At 43.3% G+C, this 17,877-nt stretch overlaps 7 non-coding genes across 7 annotated transcripts; 3 read left to right on the forward strand and 4 right to left on the reverse strand.

Moving 5' to 3' along the window:
* Nucleotides 1-4,274: 4,274 nt before the first annotated feature.
* Nucleotides 4,275-4,348, reverse strand: trnai-aau (transfer RNA isoleucine (anticodon AAU)). The gene has a single exon. It is a non-coding gene; the product is annotated as a tRNA-Ile (tRNA).
* Nucleotides 4,349-4,853: 505 nt separating this feature from the next.
* On the reverse strand, nt 4,854-4,926 carry trnar-ucg (transfer RNA arginine (anticodon UCG)). The gene has a single exon. It is a non-coding gene; the product is annotated as a tRNA-Arg (tRNA).
* A 933-nt stretch (nt 4,927-5,859) lies between these two features.
* trnai-aau (transfer RNA isoleucine (anticodon AAU)) lies at nt 5,860-5,933 on the reverse strand. Its single transcript has one exon. It is a non-coding gene; the product is annotated as a tRNA-Ile (tRNA).
* A 1,707-nt stretch (nt 5,934-7,640) lies between these two features.
* On the forward strand, nt 7,641-7,713 carry trnam-cau (transfer RNA methionine (anticodon CAU)). Its single transcript has one exon. It is a non-coding gene; the product is annotated as a tRNA-Met (tRNA).
* Nucleotides 7,714-15,130: 7,417 nt separating this feature from the next.
* trnae-cuc (transfer RNA glutamic acid (anticodon CUC)) lies at nt 15,131-15,202 on the forward strand. The gene has a single exon. It is a non-coding gene; the product is annotated as a tRNA-Glu (tRNA).
* Nucleotides 15,203-15,956: 754 nt separating this feature from the next.
* trnag-gcc (transfer RNA glycine (anticodon GCC)) lies at nt 15,957-16,028 on the reverse strand. The gene has a single exon. It is a non-coding gene; the product is annotated as a tRNA-Gly (tRNA).
* Nucleotides 16,029-17,130: 1,102 nt separating this feature from the next.
* Nucleotides 17,131-17,202, forward strand: trnae-cuc (transfer RNA glutamic acid (anticodon CUC)). Its single transcript has one exon. It is a non-coding gene; the product is annotated as a tRNA-Glu (tRNA).
* Nucleotides 17,203-17,877: the final 675 nt, after the last annotated feature.

Here is a 17,877-nt window from a genome sequence, read left to right on the forward strand (position 1 = left end):
AAGAGAAACAAATAAAATCATTTAAATGAATTTAAAAACAAGCAAGAGTCTAGATAAGTTAAAAGATAGCGTGCAGATTTCATGCATAGAAACATGAGAAAAGAAATGTCTTTTCACCCTTTGATTATGCCACGTAACCAGGGTGGTGTAGCTCACATCCACCAGCTGCAAGGACATGAAAGCATTAAAAAAAAAAATCAATATCAATAATATTTCTATACCAACAATAATTACAGTCAATTACTTATCTATCTATCTATCTGTCTGTCTGTCTGTCTATTGACATTTTAAATTAAAAGGTAGCTGTTTAGCTATATTAATACAACGTTTGTTTGAATGGATGGATATATAAGAAACAATATAACTTGATACTTACTGTAAGACTGTTTAAGTCGGCAGAGACAACGGTTCGAAAATCCCTCTTCTGAAACGGCTAAATTTTATAATCCTCTAACCTAACGATAACAAAATCTTTAATTTGTTTTTTTGTTGGTTTTGTTGGAGGAGGGGGAGCGGGAGGGGAGGGGAGGTCAACTCCAACTTAGGGCTTCACCTTGATTGGCCAATTTCCATTGTGAGCTCCGGCGTTGCTAGGCTCGTATATCGTCACGGTGATTGGCCGAGCTCCATTGTGAGCTCGGGCGCTGATAAGCTAGTATATCGTCACGGTGATTGGCCGAGCTCCATTGTGAGCTCGGGCGTTGATAGGCTCGGTCCATTGTGAGTCGGTGAGACATTGGCTAAACCGTTCAATGTGAGAATGGAGAAGGGCGAAGCCTATTGGAGGGGAGATGCAGACTAACGTGAGCGAGGTAGCGCCAACGAGGCCTGCAAACCATAAATATGCATGTATTGTCAGCGTAGGCTCACTTTCCCACACCCATTCATTGGTCCTGCAGACTTTGCTAAAGGTATGTGATGCCCACTTGCCCAGCTCACATGGATTGCATGGCAATCAAATAAGTGGATGGTAGGAAATACGATATTCTAATCTGCAGCCCCCTGTGACACCTATGGGAGTCGACAAAGGCAAAACCGAAGAAAAATGTGTCTGACTTGACAAGTTTAAGTAGATAATAAAGGAAGCAGAAACTGAAAGGCGACAAATATCTGATTGCAAGGCATCTCTAAAAGAGCGATGGTTCGAATCCCCATAACTTGGCTTTGACACATGGTGACAAAGATCTGATTGCAATGCTTTTCTAAAAGAGCAATGGTTCGAAGCGCCATAACTTGTGTTTGACACCTTCCACAGTTTGGAGTGACTGAGCTTCCGAGTGGTCTTTCTGCAGCCCCAACAGAGAGCAATCGGAGCCACCTGTGCCCAGCAAGTTTCCAGCAATGACTGAGGTGAAGTGCTATAAACACCACATCAAAACACCTTGTTGTGAAGCAACAATCGGAGGTATTAAAACAAGACTTTATGGACCTGGTAAACAAAGTTCGATGCACAAGTACAGAGGTGTTTTTCAGTGGACCTCTGCCAACAGTTTGGAAAGGAGATGAGAGATTCAGCAGACTGATGATGCTAAACAGATGGCTCAAAGACATGTGTGCTGCTCATTCAATTAATTTTATTGACAATTTCAACATCTTTTGGGGACGCAGGCACCTCTTTAAGGCAGATGGATTTCACCTTAACAAGTCAGGAATACAGTTGCTAAGCTCCAACATTTTTTACTCTCTGCGTCACACACCAGCAGCCCCTATCAAGGACGAGACAGGACAAAACGATCCAAAACGACAGATAGGACAATGCTCTGGTGAGGGCGCTGAGACAAGGACTGACCATGGAGGACAGCAGATCCAGAAAGAACCTGCAACGTCATCATCCTCACCCCAAGATAAGGAGTCTTCACCAGCCCCAACAGCCCAACAAGTGGAGTCTTCACCAGCCCCGGCAGTCCAACAGGCGGAGTCTTCACCAGCCCCGGCAGTCCAACAGGCGGAGTCTCCCCCAGCCCCAGTGGGAAACCCCCAGCCTTCGCCCCCCCGGACCCCACCCAGCCCCCAGCACTCTCCACTCAGTCTGGACTCCTCACTTCTGGATTTCCCGGACAGGATGAAGAGCTTTCTCAATATTGGAATACAATTGACACCACGCCAAAATCCCATATTCTTCCCCCCTAACATCCCACCTCATCCAGCCCCTCCCATTCCACCACGTCCATCACGTTGGAAACAACCCTCAAACAGAAGTGACCAAGCCCTCCCACCTCCTCTGAATCATCATATCTGTGAGTCTGACTGATATGTGCCGGGTCCAGGCTGTAATACTGATATCAAGAATGCTCTTCCCCAGATAAAGTCAGGGCCCTATGGAGTTCAGACAGCCTTTTCAATCCCTGTGATGACAGGTAACAGAAAAGTGGGCAAACTGGTGTGAAATAAAAAAGGTTCACTTAAGTCTACCAATCCAGGGGTGGCCAACCGGTCAGAGACTAAGAGCCGCATTTTTTACTGTGTTACCACAAAGAGCCAAAGAGTCACGTGACGCATCAAACGCTGATATTAAACCCATGAACCGAGCAAAATGAGTCAAAAACAGACGTGTTTGGAAAGCTTCTTCCCAGTGAGGAGACGGAAGAAGAGGCTGTGACCACTAAGAAAAAGAAAGCTGCATTTTGAAGGCATGTTTGAGCGTTACCATAGCGACAAGAGAGCGTTAGGAGGCAGAGAGGATGTTACGTCAGGAGGATGCTGCTAATAAAGTTACATACAAATACACAGTGGATTCAAGTTTATTATTATATTTACTAAATACCACAGAGCCTGTGTTAGTTAGTGATGGGAAGTTCAGCTCTTTTCCGAGAGCCGGCTCTTTATTTAGGATCTTTTGTAGCCTATATTTTACCTTAACTTTGCAAAAAAATCATGGTTTATGTGTTGAAAACCCTTTGCTTTCAATGTTTTTATGAGAGACCTTATAATTGCCTAATTCTTTGCATTTATTCTGTGACAAAACCACTTTTACATTTGTTTATTTCAATTAAACTTTGTTATTGCAAAAATTAACAATAAACTTCAAACAAATCCACAGAACAGAACCAAACTCAAGCTAACATTAATAATGTCCTCAATTAAACTTTTTTATTGGACAAATTAACCAAAAAATTTCAAACAAATCCAAAGAACAGAACCAAAACCAGAACCAAACTCCTTAATTCTCACATGAATACCGCGTGCTGGTCCCATGCTGGCCAATCATAACAAAGCTCTGTCGTAACCAGAGCTGGGACTGAGCACTGAAAGTGAAACCTAAGCAGCGAATGGAAAAAAACTTGGAGTCGGCTCTCACTTGATGCGAGCCGGCTCTCAGAGCCGATGCTTGTGCGCATGGCCCATCACTAGTGTTAGTTGTATTATTTTATTTTGTAGTATTTATCCGCCACACCTGAAAGGCCGGTCCGTGAAAATATTGTCTGACATTAAACCGGTCCATGGAGCAAAAAAGGTTGGAGACCGCTGCCGTATTGAACTCAAACGAAGCGGGAAAAAAATAAAAAAAATAAGTAAATTGGTATGAACGTAAGAGCCGCATGAAACCAGACAAAGAGCCGCATGCGGCTCGGGAGCCGCGGGTTGGCCACCCCTGTACCAATCTATTGAATATAGTGTGTCAACCCCGAAACACACCAGTATCACCTGTTGTCTCCACGAGATTAGCCCTCAATATCAGATCACTAGCCAACAAATCCCTCTTAGTAAATGACATGATCATGACCTATAATCTAGACTTTTTATTTCTTAGTGAAACATGGCTGACTGAATGTAGCTGTGATACCATTCTCAATGAGGCCGCACCAACAAATTTCAGTTTTATCAATAAGTGTCGAAGTGGTAAGAAGGGCGGGGGAGTTGCCGCCATTTTTAAATCAGTCTTTCAGTGCAAAGAAACTTTACTTGGTGATTTTAGCTCGTTTGAATATCTCTGTTTTTTAGTAAAGGGGGATCCAAAAGTTATCTTCCTAATCATTTATAGACCACCAAGATACCCAGGAACTTTCTTTGATGAGTTTGCTGAACTGCTGTCAGTTATCTGCACTGACTATAACTTTTTCATCATGTGGTATGAAATGCGCTATATAAATAAAGATGCCTTGCCTTGCCTTGCCTAGATTATGTCCTGTGAGAATCGGGGCTAGGGATGTCTGCTCACATTGCTTCCCCTGTGATCCGTTCCAGGACAAGCAGCATCAAATATATTGATATATCTTTAAAAGTCATGTGTTATGGAAGGGCGCCTACACATGTGCTGTTGTTGCTGACATTAGTGGCCAGTATGGGGCTTGAACCCATGACCTTGGCGTTATTAGCACCACGCTCTGACCAGCTGAGCTAACCGGCCTGATTTTGAGTTGCCCTATGAGCAAATTTTTGCGAGAATAAGTGCTCTCAGTGTTTTCTCTGTTACCTATTTAAGTCACACAAACATTCAATACAGCTTGCCTTTGGTATTGCGGATTTGGATGTCATCAGCAGGTGAGATGAAAGACTTTTAGTTCTTCAAAAAATTGCTTTCAAAGCAATTATTTTATCATTTGTTATATGCTACAATGACTCGACGTGATAGAACTTACTCATTCAAGTCTCTCATCTTTTTTTTATAGCTTGAGTGTAGGCAGTATGGGGAAGCCAAGATCATTGCGCAACATCAACTTAACTTTGGATTTTTTTACCAGTAACAGACTGGTAAAATCCTCTGACTTTAATGGCATGCCATTGAGAGGATTTCTGACACGGAGTACAACTAGCAAAGTACTTACCAGCTTTCACCATGTGTTTATTTGGTTAGTACTCAGTACAGTGCTCTTGATTTCTGTACATATATGACAGCATACAACTAAACAAGACAACCACGAAGGGACTCGAACCCTCAATCTTCTGATCCGAAGTCAGACGCCTTGTCCGTTAGGCCACATGGTCTCACCTGAGTCATCCGGCCGGTACAGGGGTGGTCTGCTGCCAAGTGTGAAACAGCCAGGAATAAAATTGTGCCTCCAAGTCTGAGGCTCTGATCCTTAGTTGGAAAAGGGTTGAGGGCCCTCTTCTTGCTTAGAACCAGTTGCTGCCTCAAGTGGAAGAGTTTAGGGATCAGACCATTTTGACCACGACTGGAGGATCTCGTTCTACCAGTCGATCTTCCTTCCAACGCTCACCTCTGGTCACTCCTTATGAGTGGTGACTAAATGAATGAGATTGCGAATGCATAAGGGCTGAAATCATCTTCCACTCTGTGGTGATTAGGCCCACCCTCTTGGATCAGGGTGATAGGCGTAGTCATCTGGAATACGCTGAGAATACAGTCTCTGCCGCTCTTCTTTGAATGAAGCCAGATCAGGCGGTATGGGCATCTGGTCAGAATATCAGCTTCACTTTAGCAGGTCCCGTCCACTGCTGACGCTGCTAAAAATGACAGATTTTCCTTTTTGGATCTCTGAAAGCAGAACTTTAATCTCAGAGCCCGTATTCTCAGCACTCAACACTTCCTGGCACAGCAGCGAGGAAGCACAGCCTTATATGGTATCATTTAGGGCGTGGAGTATGCAAATCTACTATCCTCGTGCACGTGAACTTAAGATACGCACAGGTGTGATTCATCATTTACGCAGGTCGTTTACACACTTTTTCCGAAGTTAAGAGCGCTTGTTGAATCTGACGTGGCGTGTTCGTACGAGACCTTCTTACGAAAAAAGTGAGAGAAATTTAGAATAAAAATACGAAAATGTTCTTGCATGAGGCCCATTGCTTCCCCTGTGATCCGTTCCAGGACAAGCAGCATCAAATATATTGATATATCTTTAAAAGTCATGTGTTATGGAAGGGCGCCTACACATGTGCTGTTGTTGCTGACATTCGTGGACAGTATGGGGATTGAACCCATGACCTTGGCATTATTAGGACCACGCTCTGACCAGCTGAGCTAACCGGCCTGATTTTGAGTTGCCCTATGAGCAAATTTGTGCGAGAATAAGTGCTCTCAGTGTTTTCTCTGTTACCTATTTAAGTCACACAAACATCTGGCTTTAACAATCCAAAAAAATCATACGAACAATAAATAATTAATTCAAACTTCACATTACCACTATCACCATAGATTGTTTCTCCTGATGATGTCACCAAGGTTATAAAAGTAGGCAGTATGGAGTGCCTCCTCCTTTTGTTCTTGGGCCACAAATTAAACTCAAAGTAACGTGTCTGAAAGAATACATAATTGTATAATGAACTTAATTAAACCAATAAACTTATTGTAAAATATACTTGTGTGTGTTTTTTTTTTTTTTTATCCACAAAAGCTGATGTATCTGTAACCGAAATAATGCAAACGCCAAAAAAAACCTGGGATAGTATGTGTCTACATATTACAGAAAGATGGAATAAAATAATGGAATAAAGGGACACTTGTTGTGGCTCTCACCCACATTGTCACAACAGTATTTTCTGAATTTGAGAGTGATAAAAAGAGAACAAAAATGTGTGAGAAAAAACAAGATCTTTCACCTTGGTTTTATTCATTCAAAGTAACACGTTTCATTTAATAGTGCACCATTTGCAGCTATAAACCTTACATCAGAGAACCTGTTACACAAAAAAACAACTTAGAACAGTATTTTCTGAATTTGAGTGATGAAAAGAGAACACAAATTTTGGGGGGAAAGAAAAAACATTTACCAACGTGTACCCACTGAGTGTCGTTGGCGCTCAGTTCCCGGCCGGCAGAAATTGCTGCTCCTTGATTGGATGGTTGGTTGGCGCGTGGGTGGGCACCGGGTTGATTGGCAAGTCAGTAAGCAACGTGCTGATTGGCTATTCACTCAGGCGTCAAAACATGGTCAAAATTCGTATTCGTAACTTGAGTTTTGTAAACTTGTAACTTCAGGGTCGTACTTGAAGGTGGGAAATTTGTGTGTCCGTCGGATTTAGTTTTACACATGCACAAAATGTTTTTACAACTTCAAAACTTTGTTACACATACACAAACTATTTTTACAACTTCAAAACTTTGTTACACATACAAAAACTATTTTTACAACTTCAAAACTTTGTTACACATACACAAACTATTTTTACAACTTCAAAACTTTGTTACACATGTGAACATCATTGTACAAGTACAAAATATTTCTGACCCTTATTTGATCGCATACAGGTGGCTCCGATTGCTCTCTGTTGGAGCTGCAGAAAGCCCACTCGGAAGCTCAGTCACTCCAAAGTGTGGAAGGTGTCAAACGCAAGTTATGGGGCTTCGAACCATTGCTCTTTTTGAAAAGCATTGCAATCAGATCTTTGTCGCCTTGTGTCAAACCCGAGTTATGGGGATTCAAACCATCGCTCTTTTAGAGATGCCTTGCAATCAGATATTTGTCGCCTTTTAGTTTCTGCTTCCTTTATTATCTACTTAAACTTGTTAAGTCAGACACATTTTTCTTCGGTTTTGCCTTTGTTGACCCCCATAGGTGTCACAGGTGGCTGCAGATTAGAATATCTTATTTCCTAACATCCACTTATTTGATAACCATGCAATCCATGTGAGCTGGGCAAGTGGGCATCACATACCTTTAGCAAAGTCTGCAGGACCAATGAATGGGTGTGTGAAACTGAGCCTAGGCTGACAGTACATGCATATTTATGTTTTGCAGGCCTCGTTGGCGCAGTAGGCAGTGCGTCTGTCTCATAATCTGAAGGTTGTGAGTTCGACCCTCACACGGGGCAATTGTTTTGATGTGGTGTTTATAGCACTTCACCTCAGTTACAGCTGGAAACTTGCTGGGCACAGGTGGCTCCGATTGCTCTCTGTTGGGTATGGTGGCCGAGAAGGGCAAAACAAAATTACAAACTCTGAAACACTTTTACATTTTGGAAAACAAAATTACATTTCCCAAAACAAAATTACATTTCCCAAAACAAATTAACATTATAGAAAACAAATTTACATTTCGCGAAACACTTTTACAAGTTTTGAAACAAATTTACATTTTGCGAAACACTTTCACAAGTTCCGAAACAAATTAACGTTTCACAAAACACTTTTACAAAGTCGACAATATTACGGAAAGGGAGGTTCCAAACCTCCAAGCTCCGAGGTTGACCCGGAAGTTATAACGGAAGCCTTCGGTTGGAGTTCATGTTCATTACCACATGTTCATAACGATTCAAGATGGACGGTGGCAGAGTTGCCTTTTGCCCGTTTTGTGGGAAACCTATGAGCCAGCTGACGAGATTTTGTTTTTCGTGTGGTCGGTCCCTTGAGTTTCTCAATACGGAAGGACAAAACAAACCGGGGACGTCCAAACAGCAGGATCATGAAAAGCAAAGTAAGTGAAGCATAGCGCTCGCTATCTGAAGTATATCGCTATTGGTTAGTGGCCGCTAACTTTATGTTTTGACACGGAGCTTTGTACATTTCAGCAGACAAACCTTGCCCTTCATTTAAAGAATTCCTGGTATACAGAGGCGCAAAATCTAAAGAGCGTGAAGCTTTCAATTACGGGCCAAGAGGAAAACAGCGGGCTAAAGAAGTCAAACACGTCCAGGTAATTTGTACTGACTGTATTTTACAAATGTACAAATTGTGTCTGTGGGATTTTATTTACTTAGGCTGTACAGCGCATCGGGCTTGATTTGGGACATATTCTCGTATTATTATTATTATTACCATTATTTAAAGAAGCAAAAGCTAATCGCGAATGAGATGCTAGCTGAACCTAGCGAAACCTGTTGAAATTAGCAATGTGTCATATTTCAACTTCCCGAAAACAGTAAAGTTGTTGACTCACTTGTTCGTCAAATTGTCAATAGTAAGCACATTTTTCAACAGGTTTCACTAGGTTTAGTCGCTAGCATCTCCTTCGCGATTAGCTATTTCTGCATAAGGCTGCTGAAGACAGGCGCACTCCAATCTGGTCGATTTATGACTGTTGTTTAAATTCTGTTCAAACGAATCCCATATGAGAAGTTTCATGAATGCCAGAATTGTCCCGGGAACTTTGTATATAGTTAACTGCGTCCGAAAATGAGGTTTAATGTCTGTCAACCTCTTCACATATTGTGTAGCGTAGCGGCAGGGGAGAGAGGAGGAAACAGAAGGGGAAAAGGGCAAGTGCAAGTGTGTGTTCTTAGTTCAAAATCAGCCTATTTTAATCAGCAACGTAGTTAAGCTGCTATCTAATCATTCCCAACAGTAAATGAAGCCTGCAAACTTTATTGTGTTCATGTAGAGATACCTGATATCGTTCGTGACAAACACTAACCAGTCTACTCAGAGCTTCGTCGCTCGGAAATAAATGAAGAGCCGTTGGTTGACGACACCGTAGGCTACACTCCGACACACAGCAGTGCTCATGCTTTTTTCTGGCACACAATCAACGTGGAATTGAGCGCACATGTCGGAGCAGCCGACTCCTCCCTGTCCACGCCCCTACTTAAATACGCAAATCATATTTAAATGAGCCCTGCACCTGCGATTCCCCTCTGTGTACGATCAGAAAATAAAGAAAAAAGAATGAATAAGACGGGGAAAAATAAGAACTTCACGGAAAGCGAGATGTCGGTGCTACTTTCTGAAGTGAAGGCCTGCTAAAATGTGTTATTTGGCACGCTGTCCTCCGGCATAAGCATAAGAGGAGTGGGTGGGAGAGCCTGAGGCTGTCAATGCTGGGGGGTCTGAGAAGCCTCACAAGCAGAGGTGAAGAAGAAGTGGTCCGACATTAAGGTGGATGTGAAGCGGAGACTGGCTGCCCACCGCTGCAGTGTGGCCAAAACAGCCAGGTGGGGGGGGGGGGGGGGGGGGGACCGACTCTGTTTTGAGAGCCGGCGCAACAATGGGTGACACTGCTCTCTCTGGGGTGGTGGGAGCTCATGTGGGTGACTGTGATTACCCCCAAGGTAAATACCGATGTTTCTGTGTAACTCACAACAACGTGTTCATACAGTAACGTGCAGAAGTGCGCCGGGGAAAAGGTGAGGCTGATTGAGACATTTCACACTTTACGCACGGGGTTATTAATATATGCCCACAGAGACGATCAGGGGCTTGTTAGAAAGATCTTAAACTGAAGTTTAACCAGCAAAAAACAGCAAGAAACTAACTTTAACCACCGACTAATATATATAATATAATAGGCTAATGATGCTGTGAAGACGGGATAGAAATTGGGGGCGCACATACTCAATGCGCGTCACGGGAATAATATTAGGACCATTACAAGAATGAAGTTACTCACCAAGAAGCCAGCCATCACGCACAGTGCCACCCTGTATGTCTGTTCCCAACGATGCTGTTACTCAGAATGTATGAATCGTGCATTGAACCAGGGCACCTCGCCACAATGTTGGTTAATTGCATTTACGCATCACATATGATCGAATGAAAATGTTTCCTGTTAACATACAAATTCATCATGTGATGGCGCTTTTATAGCAATGTGTGCGCAGTCGATAGCTCCGATTACAAAACTGGCTCTCGCTTCAAATTGAGCTTTAATGTTGGCCTGTTGGGAATTTGATATACGTGGCTGAGATGCGGATAATTCTGTCCCACACGGCTGGCATGGCTCGGCTGGCACAGTCCCAATCGGTTGGCGACCTGCCCCTGGAATGCTCCGGTTGGAACCCCAGTGTGCACATCACCTGTGGGCACAGGCAGCGCACGGCTCCTCGCTGTGTTGCGCTCCAACGCCGGCCGCAGCTTTGCGCACAGTTCCAGGAGGATTTCCCTCAAAACGGCTAATGAGTAATCAGTCGCCATCATATGCCAGCTAATCCTCTCTGTTGTAGTGAACACACGCTCTCTTCGAATTGCACCATTTGCAAAGTCTTCTAATACTTTTAAAGCAGCCATTGTTTTTAATGGTATGTATTGCAGCACTTTGCGCTGCTTTTATATCCACTCGTGTAAATGGAGACACATGGGTGTATTAATTGTTTATCAGTATTAATTGTTCATGTGTCTCAGATGTGCACATCACTGTCTGAGGACTAATTGTTTTCACATTTATTTATTATAACAGTTTCCCAACATCACCTTAGGTGTCGCCAAAGAATCAACAGCTGCAGAAACGTGCGTACGCCAGCCCTGAAGCTGCCGTGAGGCACCGCACATTTCCACGGTCTTTTCGTTCTTGATACATCTGATCGTTGACGTGAAAAGGTGCGTACGCCACTATTTTGTGCGTACGCACGCTTTGTACATGAGGCCCCAGGTCTGGCTGATGGCCATTCAGGTTCTAGCTCCATTTCAGCAGGCTACAGTAGAACTCTCAGGGGAAAAATGGGTGAGTGCATCAAAAGCAATGCCGGTTTGGCAATGGTATTATCCGGGACCTATCCCGGCCCAAACCATCGACCTGGACTGCTTGGCCCATGGGGAAAATAGTTGTAACTAATTTTTGTCACTTATCTTATTCTTGCATTAATATCAATTCAACTGTAGTCTGCATAAATTCACCATTGCAGCGCAGCCGCCTGCTGCATCACAGCAGATTAAATAGGTTCTACCATGTAAGGGAATTCTCTCCTCCCAAATGTTTCAGATGGTTTGGCCCATGGCTCGTCTTTTAAATAACAATGGCGCGAAACAGAGCGCGTCAGTGATGGAGGGTAGAAAGAGGCCAGGTGGAACAGAGGGCTAAGCTAAAAAAAAGACAGGAGGTGGCAGCCAAATGTGCCAAATTGACAGATATCTTCTCAAGACAAGCTGGTAGGTTACTGAGAGATATGGATAATAGGCCTGGTTGTGAATTTGATCAAATAGGCTGTAACGTGGCAAACGTTTGCAATGTCAACTCAACTGTCATCTGACAGCTTTTGTTGTTAAATATGTAAAATCTCACAATTTATATGATTTAGAAGTGTATTCCTATATTCAAAGAAGAACCGAACACTTTATTTACATTCCAGTTCTGATGAACAATTAACGCTTTATCACGCTTTATCTCCTCATCAACTGTTGCCTGCATTCCCACAGGCGCGCACATGTGGTTACTAACGCAATATTAAATAGGGGCGATCACATTTGTTGTTTGATATTTGTTATTAAATGAATCTCAAACATGCAATTAAAATAAATATAATTATTTAGAAGGGCTGTATGCAAATATTGTACATGGTTTGCGTGCGCAGGGACAGGGGCAGCGCGAGCACGTTGGGGTGTTTAGTTGCCTTTTTTAATTACTGGAGAGTGCACGCGCGTTCTATCCGCGGGAATCAGCATCATGTTTCATGTTCAAGCCTTCCCCTCCCATTTATTATAATGTGAGCTGAGCCCGCTCACGCCCGTGCAGGGAATAGACTGTTCTATTTTCAAGTTGCAATGAGCACTTATCCGGACACCGCGCGGGCACGACGCTTTGATGTGAAAGGAAGAATCTGTTTTCTTGTTGATTTCTATCCATTTCGGACTGAACACGAATGCAGATGCAGACCCGTGCTTGCTGTGTGTAAACGAACCGAACACTTGCTTTACATTCCAGTTTTCCATTTTTTGACAAACAGTTTCAAATGTGCTGTCACGCTTATCTCCTCTGCAACTGTAACCTATTTCGTCTCGCCGTCATATCGTGCATTTCCACAGAGGCGCGCGCACTGTGGTTATCAACTCACTATTAAATATATATTTTTTATTGTTATCGATTGTTTTTTGTTTGTTTTATCTTTTTTCATGGACTCAAATTCCTCCTCCATATCAGAGTGGCCTGAATTTGAATTAAATTCCCGGACTGAGAAAATGGCCCACCCCGGCCCTGATCAAAAGTAATCCCATTGCTCAAGATGCTCAGTCACAATACCCAGACCAAGACTGAAAGCCTAACCACGAACCTGGCAAGGCAACTCGGTGCCAATCTGGTACTCCGGGTCAGAGACAGATCTTTGAAAGCAGAGGCAATAACGGTTATGACCATGCCCACTCTCCTGGACCCAAGATTCAAAAAGCTAGGATTTTTGAGCGCCTTAAAATTGGACGAAGCCATATCTAGGCTTAAAGGAAACTGTGCTGAAATCATTAGGCATACTCAAGCCTCAACCCCTGTTCAGCAACCAAATATTTTGCAATCGCACCAGTCTATTGATGATGGTAAGTGTAAATTCAGTAGTAGTATTATATATATATATATATATATATATATATATATATATATATAATAAACAGTAATATTATGTAATCTCAATTATTAATAGTTTTTCCCCCTTTTACTATAGGTGACCTTTGGCATCTGCTGGATAGCACTGTGGGACAGAGCAGGCAAAGCTCAAACGACCGCTATTTAGCCGAGATCAATTTGGAGAGACATGAGGATCCACTCGTATATTGGAGCAAACAAAAGCTCCAGTTTCCACGTTTGTACCAGCTGGCACTGACATTTTTATGCACTCCGGCATCCTCAGTGCCATGTGAAAGGGTATTTTCAAAAGCTGGTGAGATTGTGTCAAAAAAAAGGAATCGTTTAAACCCAAATACTGTTAAAAAGCTTCTTTTTTTAAATAAAAACCAATAACTTATATTTGTCTTGTTGCCCATACTGCTCTGTTGCAGTTTATTCCTGACTCCTAGTTCCATAAGCATTTTCATACTCCCAGTTCCATAAGCACTGTAGTCAGTGATCATCATTGATATATTTTATTTAAGTGATCAACACCATAGGACTCAATAATACTTCCATATATGCAGTTTTCACATTTATTTTCATTGAGACACAGTGACAACAATTGTTTATTTTATATTGCAGGATGCTCTAACTCAGGGTTAATTTAGTCTGTCATATATTCCTTTTGCACAGCAGGTGTCACTAGAGAGACCGTTTCAATTAGGCTTCGGGTAATGAACCTTTTGGCGAACCTTTGGGCTGGAAAGCCTCATTGGTTCACAAAGCCTCATTTTGCCATCACTACTCATCAGTGACCTAAAGCAAACACCAAACTACTGTACACCTTTTCAAAGCACGATACACAATCAAGATCACACCAGATCAAGGCCCAGAGGAAAAAGGAAGGGGCTTGGCACATCTGAGGTGAAGCTCTTTATGGAGCAGCTGACGAGCTGTAACACCAAACACCTGTGGCAGCAAGGTAGGCCTGAAACACAGGCCGTTTCTCAATATACGTTCTTGTCCGTACTTGTGTTCTTGTGTTCTTGTGAAACGTCATCAGTCGCAGCCCAAGTACTGTCCCAATACACAAGTTCGCATTTTGTCAAGAATGGTGAAAGTTCCCGGATGTGTTCTCGACACGCCCATTTTACCGAGGATGCATCGGTAGCTAACTTGTGTTAACTTGTCAGCGCAAATATCCCACAATGCACTGCGCTCCTACCCGAGCCGAAATCAACAGGCTGAAGCTGATTTCATTTTAGCTCTAAACTCTTTAAATATATCACTTTATCCACGTTTAAAATATTTTGAGGCGAGAAAGTAGCCTTTTAGATCCCGATTTTATCGTTAATTTGTTTTAATACCAGCTATTTACAATTTTGTTCGGAAGAATTCTGCGCCTCAAACTTGGATGAAAAAGCCCAGCTGTTTAATCAGAGCAGGCTGCCTCGGGCACGAAGAACGCATCGTCTCAAAACTGAAAACGGAGCATGTCACGTGTACTTGTGATCTCCTGAGTTCATTCTTCCGAGGTTGACTAGCAAGAACATTCTCCTCAAGAACACAAGTCTGTTCTTTGCATTCTTGGTATTGAGAAACGGCCTGTGTTTTCCCTACAAGCCACCCATTGTCTGAGCAGAGGTAGAGATAGCAAGGTACATTTGAAAGCTGATTATACACGGAGCAGAGAATGCATTGGCCGGGAATCGAACCCGGGTCAACTTCTTGGCAAGCAGCTATTCTCTCCACTATACCACCAATGCCCTGACAGACCCTTATTTAGTCATCTATCAACTGTTTTTCTTGCAGGGCTATGACACACTCACTCTTACTCAGGAATCTTTCTATTTCTCCCTGAAATAAGAGAGAAGTCTAAAGCGTGAAACTTGTGCTTGCTTGGATTCATTCTCCAGATGCGCACAATTGCTTTCATCTAAGGCTAAAATGTTCACAACTTCAGTACAATGCACTATGCCAATTAATTTGCCAGTTAGGAATGAGTTTACCACAGTCTTGCAACCTGTACCGTGTGCACTGCTTGCGGGTCCCTGATGGTCTAGTGGCTAGGATTCGGCGCTCTCACCGCCGCGGCCCGGGTTCGATTCCCGGTCAGGGAATGAGGGAACCAGGTTTTGGCACTGTGAGTAGCGTAAACCAAAGACATTTCTGCTGTTGTTTTCCAATGACATGACTAGAATGTCAATTTAATCTAGCCCTGTCACAAATTCAATAGGACGTTGGTTTGTAAGGAGTCATCCTATGCGCACCACTTGATTTGAAATAACACTTTACAGCCAGCAGATTTACTACTTCTCTTTAGGGAAGGGCTCGCTTAACTCTTTCCAGCAGCTCTAGGACCATTGTGGCTTTTAAAAACTAAAAGAATGATCAAGTTTTTCTGATACTTTGATGTGTAACACGGTGCTTCATAACATTTTGAGCAGCAAAGACAAATGCTATTTGTCATTAAATGACATGGGCATCCACGAATGATACGGAAAAAGAGAAATTTCATGGTCTATTGTCGGACAAAATGTTTTTGTCCGCGGACTTGGAGCATTTGGTGATCTGGCAGGTGCTGGCCGTCCATCCGTCTTGGATTGAGTTTGAGGGAGGCCCGTTTTTTGTGTCGTACGGCACTGTGGAATCTAATCTTCCCCACTTGCTTTGTAGAGGAGGAACTTAGAATGCACATGAGAAAACAGACCATCACTTTAACTGAAGAGTCATAGCAAAACATGCTTCCTTGGTTGAAGAGTTGCTAGAGTGCATTAGCTTGAGACTGTGTTTTCCCTACAAGCCACCCATTGTCTGAGCAGAGGTAGAGATAGCAAGGTACATTTGAAAGCTGATTATACACGGAGCAGAGAATGCATTGGCCGGGAATCGAACCCGGGTCAACTGCTTGGCAAGCAGCTATTCTCTCCACTATACCACCAATGCCCTGACAGACCCTTATTTAGTCATCTATCAACTGTTTTTCTTGCAGGGCTATGACACACTCACTCTTACTCAGGAATCTTTCTATTTCTCCCTGAAATAAGAGAGAAGTCTAAAGCGTGAAACTTGTGCTTGCTTGGATTCATTCTCCAGATGCGCACAATTGCTTTCATCTAAGGCTAAAATGTTCACAACTTCAGTACAATGCTAGCCTGGAAAACCAGCGCCAACTGCTGGACGGCAAAATGTTTTGCCTGCGGTTGGGTCTGGCCTCGATCCACTTGTCATTTTGAAAATACTGCCCTGAATCTGGCAGATGGCAACTAAACCAATCACAACGCAGAGATGTGTTTTGAATCAACGCGGGCGGGCCAGAGGGTTCTGGGGCGGGGTTTTGAGGGAGTGACGACAGAGCAGAACAGCGACAGGTCCCTCTGGCTTTTCGGTACTGTGGCGGAGCTTCTTCAAGTCTCTCGGCGTTTTCGAGGGAGTAGGCTCCCGAGCTCGCTTTTCAGCACCTGTTGATTCTGCGGAGGCACCTTCTTCGACCTCGTTTGCAATCCACCTCCAATAAATAGGAAGATCTCTTTCAAGTCTGTTTAACACCGTTGTACACGCTCGGCAGACTCGATTGGGCTTCCTCGGTGTATTCGAGACGTTCACTCCAATTTTCTGCAACCTTTCCGAAACCGACAAAGCTTTAGTTGCACTTTGGAACAGTTTTGTAAAGTGTTGTAGTACACCGGCAACTCGCATGTCTTTTTGGCACAAGCGACAACAAAAGTCAGCCATGCTGAAGTTGCTTCACTTGTTTACATACAGTCCCCTCCCACCAAAGCTTTCTGTCGCGCTTACTACGTCACAGTCAGTTGCGCTGATTGGTCAGAGCGTTGGCCTATAGGCACAGACACGGTTAGAAAGACAACGGGTTGTGCTCATCAACAATGTTCCGTTGTATCCATTGATCGGGGCCAGACTAAATTAGACATCCAATCCATTTAGGCTGGTTTATCAGGCTAGTACAATGCACTATGCCAATTAATTTGCCAGTTAGGAATGAGTTTACCACAGTCTTGCAACCTGTACCGTGTGCACTGCTTGCGGGTCCCTGATGGTCTAGTGGCTAGGATTCGGCGCTCTCACCGCCGCGGCCTGGGTTCGATTCCCGGTCAGGGAATGAGGGAACCAGGTTTTGGCACTGTGAGTAGCGTAAACCAAAGACATTTCTGCTGTTGTTTTCCAATGACATGACTAGAATGTCAATTTAATCTAGCCGTCACAAATTCAATAGGACGTTGGTTTGTAAGGAGTCATCCTATGCGCACCACTTGATTTGAAATAACACTTTACAGCCAGCAGATTTACTACTTCTCTTTAGGGAAGGGCTCACTTAACTCTTTCCAGCAGCTCTAGGACCATTGTGGCTTTTAAAAACTAAAAGAATGATCAAGTTTTTCTGATACTTTGATGTGTAACACGGTGCTTAATAACATTTTGAGCAGCAAAGACAAATGCTATTTGTCATTAAATGACATGGGCATCCACGAATGATACGGAAAAAGAGAAATTTCATGGTCTATTGTCGGACAAAATGTTTTTGTCCGCGGACTTGGAGCATTTGGTGATCTGGCAGGTGCTGGCCGTCCATCCGTCTTGGATTGAGTTTGAGGGAGGCCCGTTTTTTGTGTCGTACGGCACTGTGGAATCTAATCTTCCCCACTTGCTTTGTAGAGGAGGAACTTAGAATGCACATGAGAAAACAGACCATCACTTTAACTGAAGAGTCATAGCAAAACATGCGTCCTTGGTTGAAGAGTTGCTAGAGTGCATTAGCTTGAGACTGTGTTTTCCC

This window comes from Odontesthes bonariensis, chromosome 8 (assembly GCF_027942865.1).
Source record: "Odontesthes bonariensis isolate fOdoBon6 chromosome 8, fOdoBon6.hap1, whole genome shotgun sequence".
Taxonomy (NCBI): Eukaryota; Metazoa; Chordata; class Actinopteri; order Atheriniformes; family Atherinopsidae; genus Odontesthes; species Odontesthes bonariensis.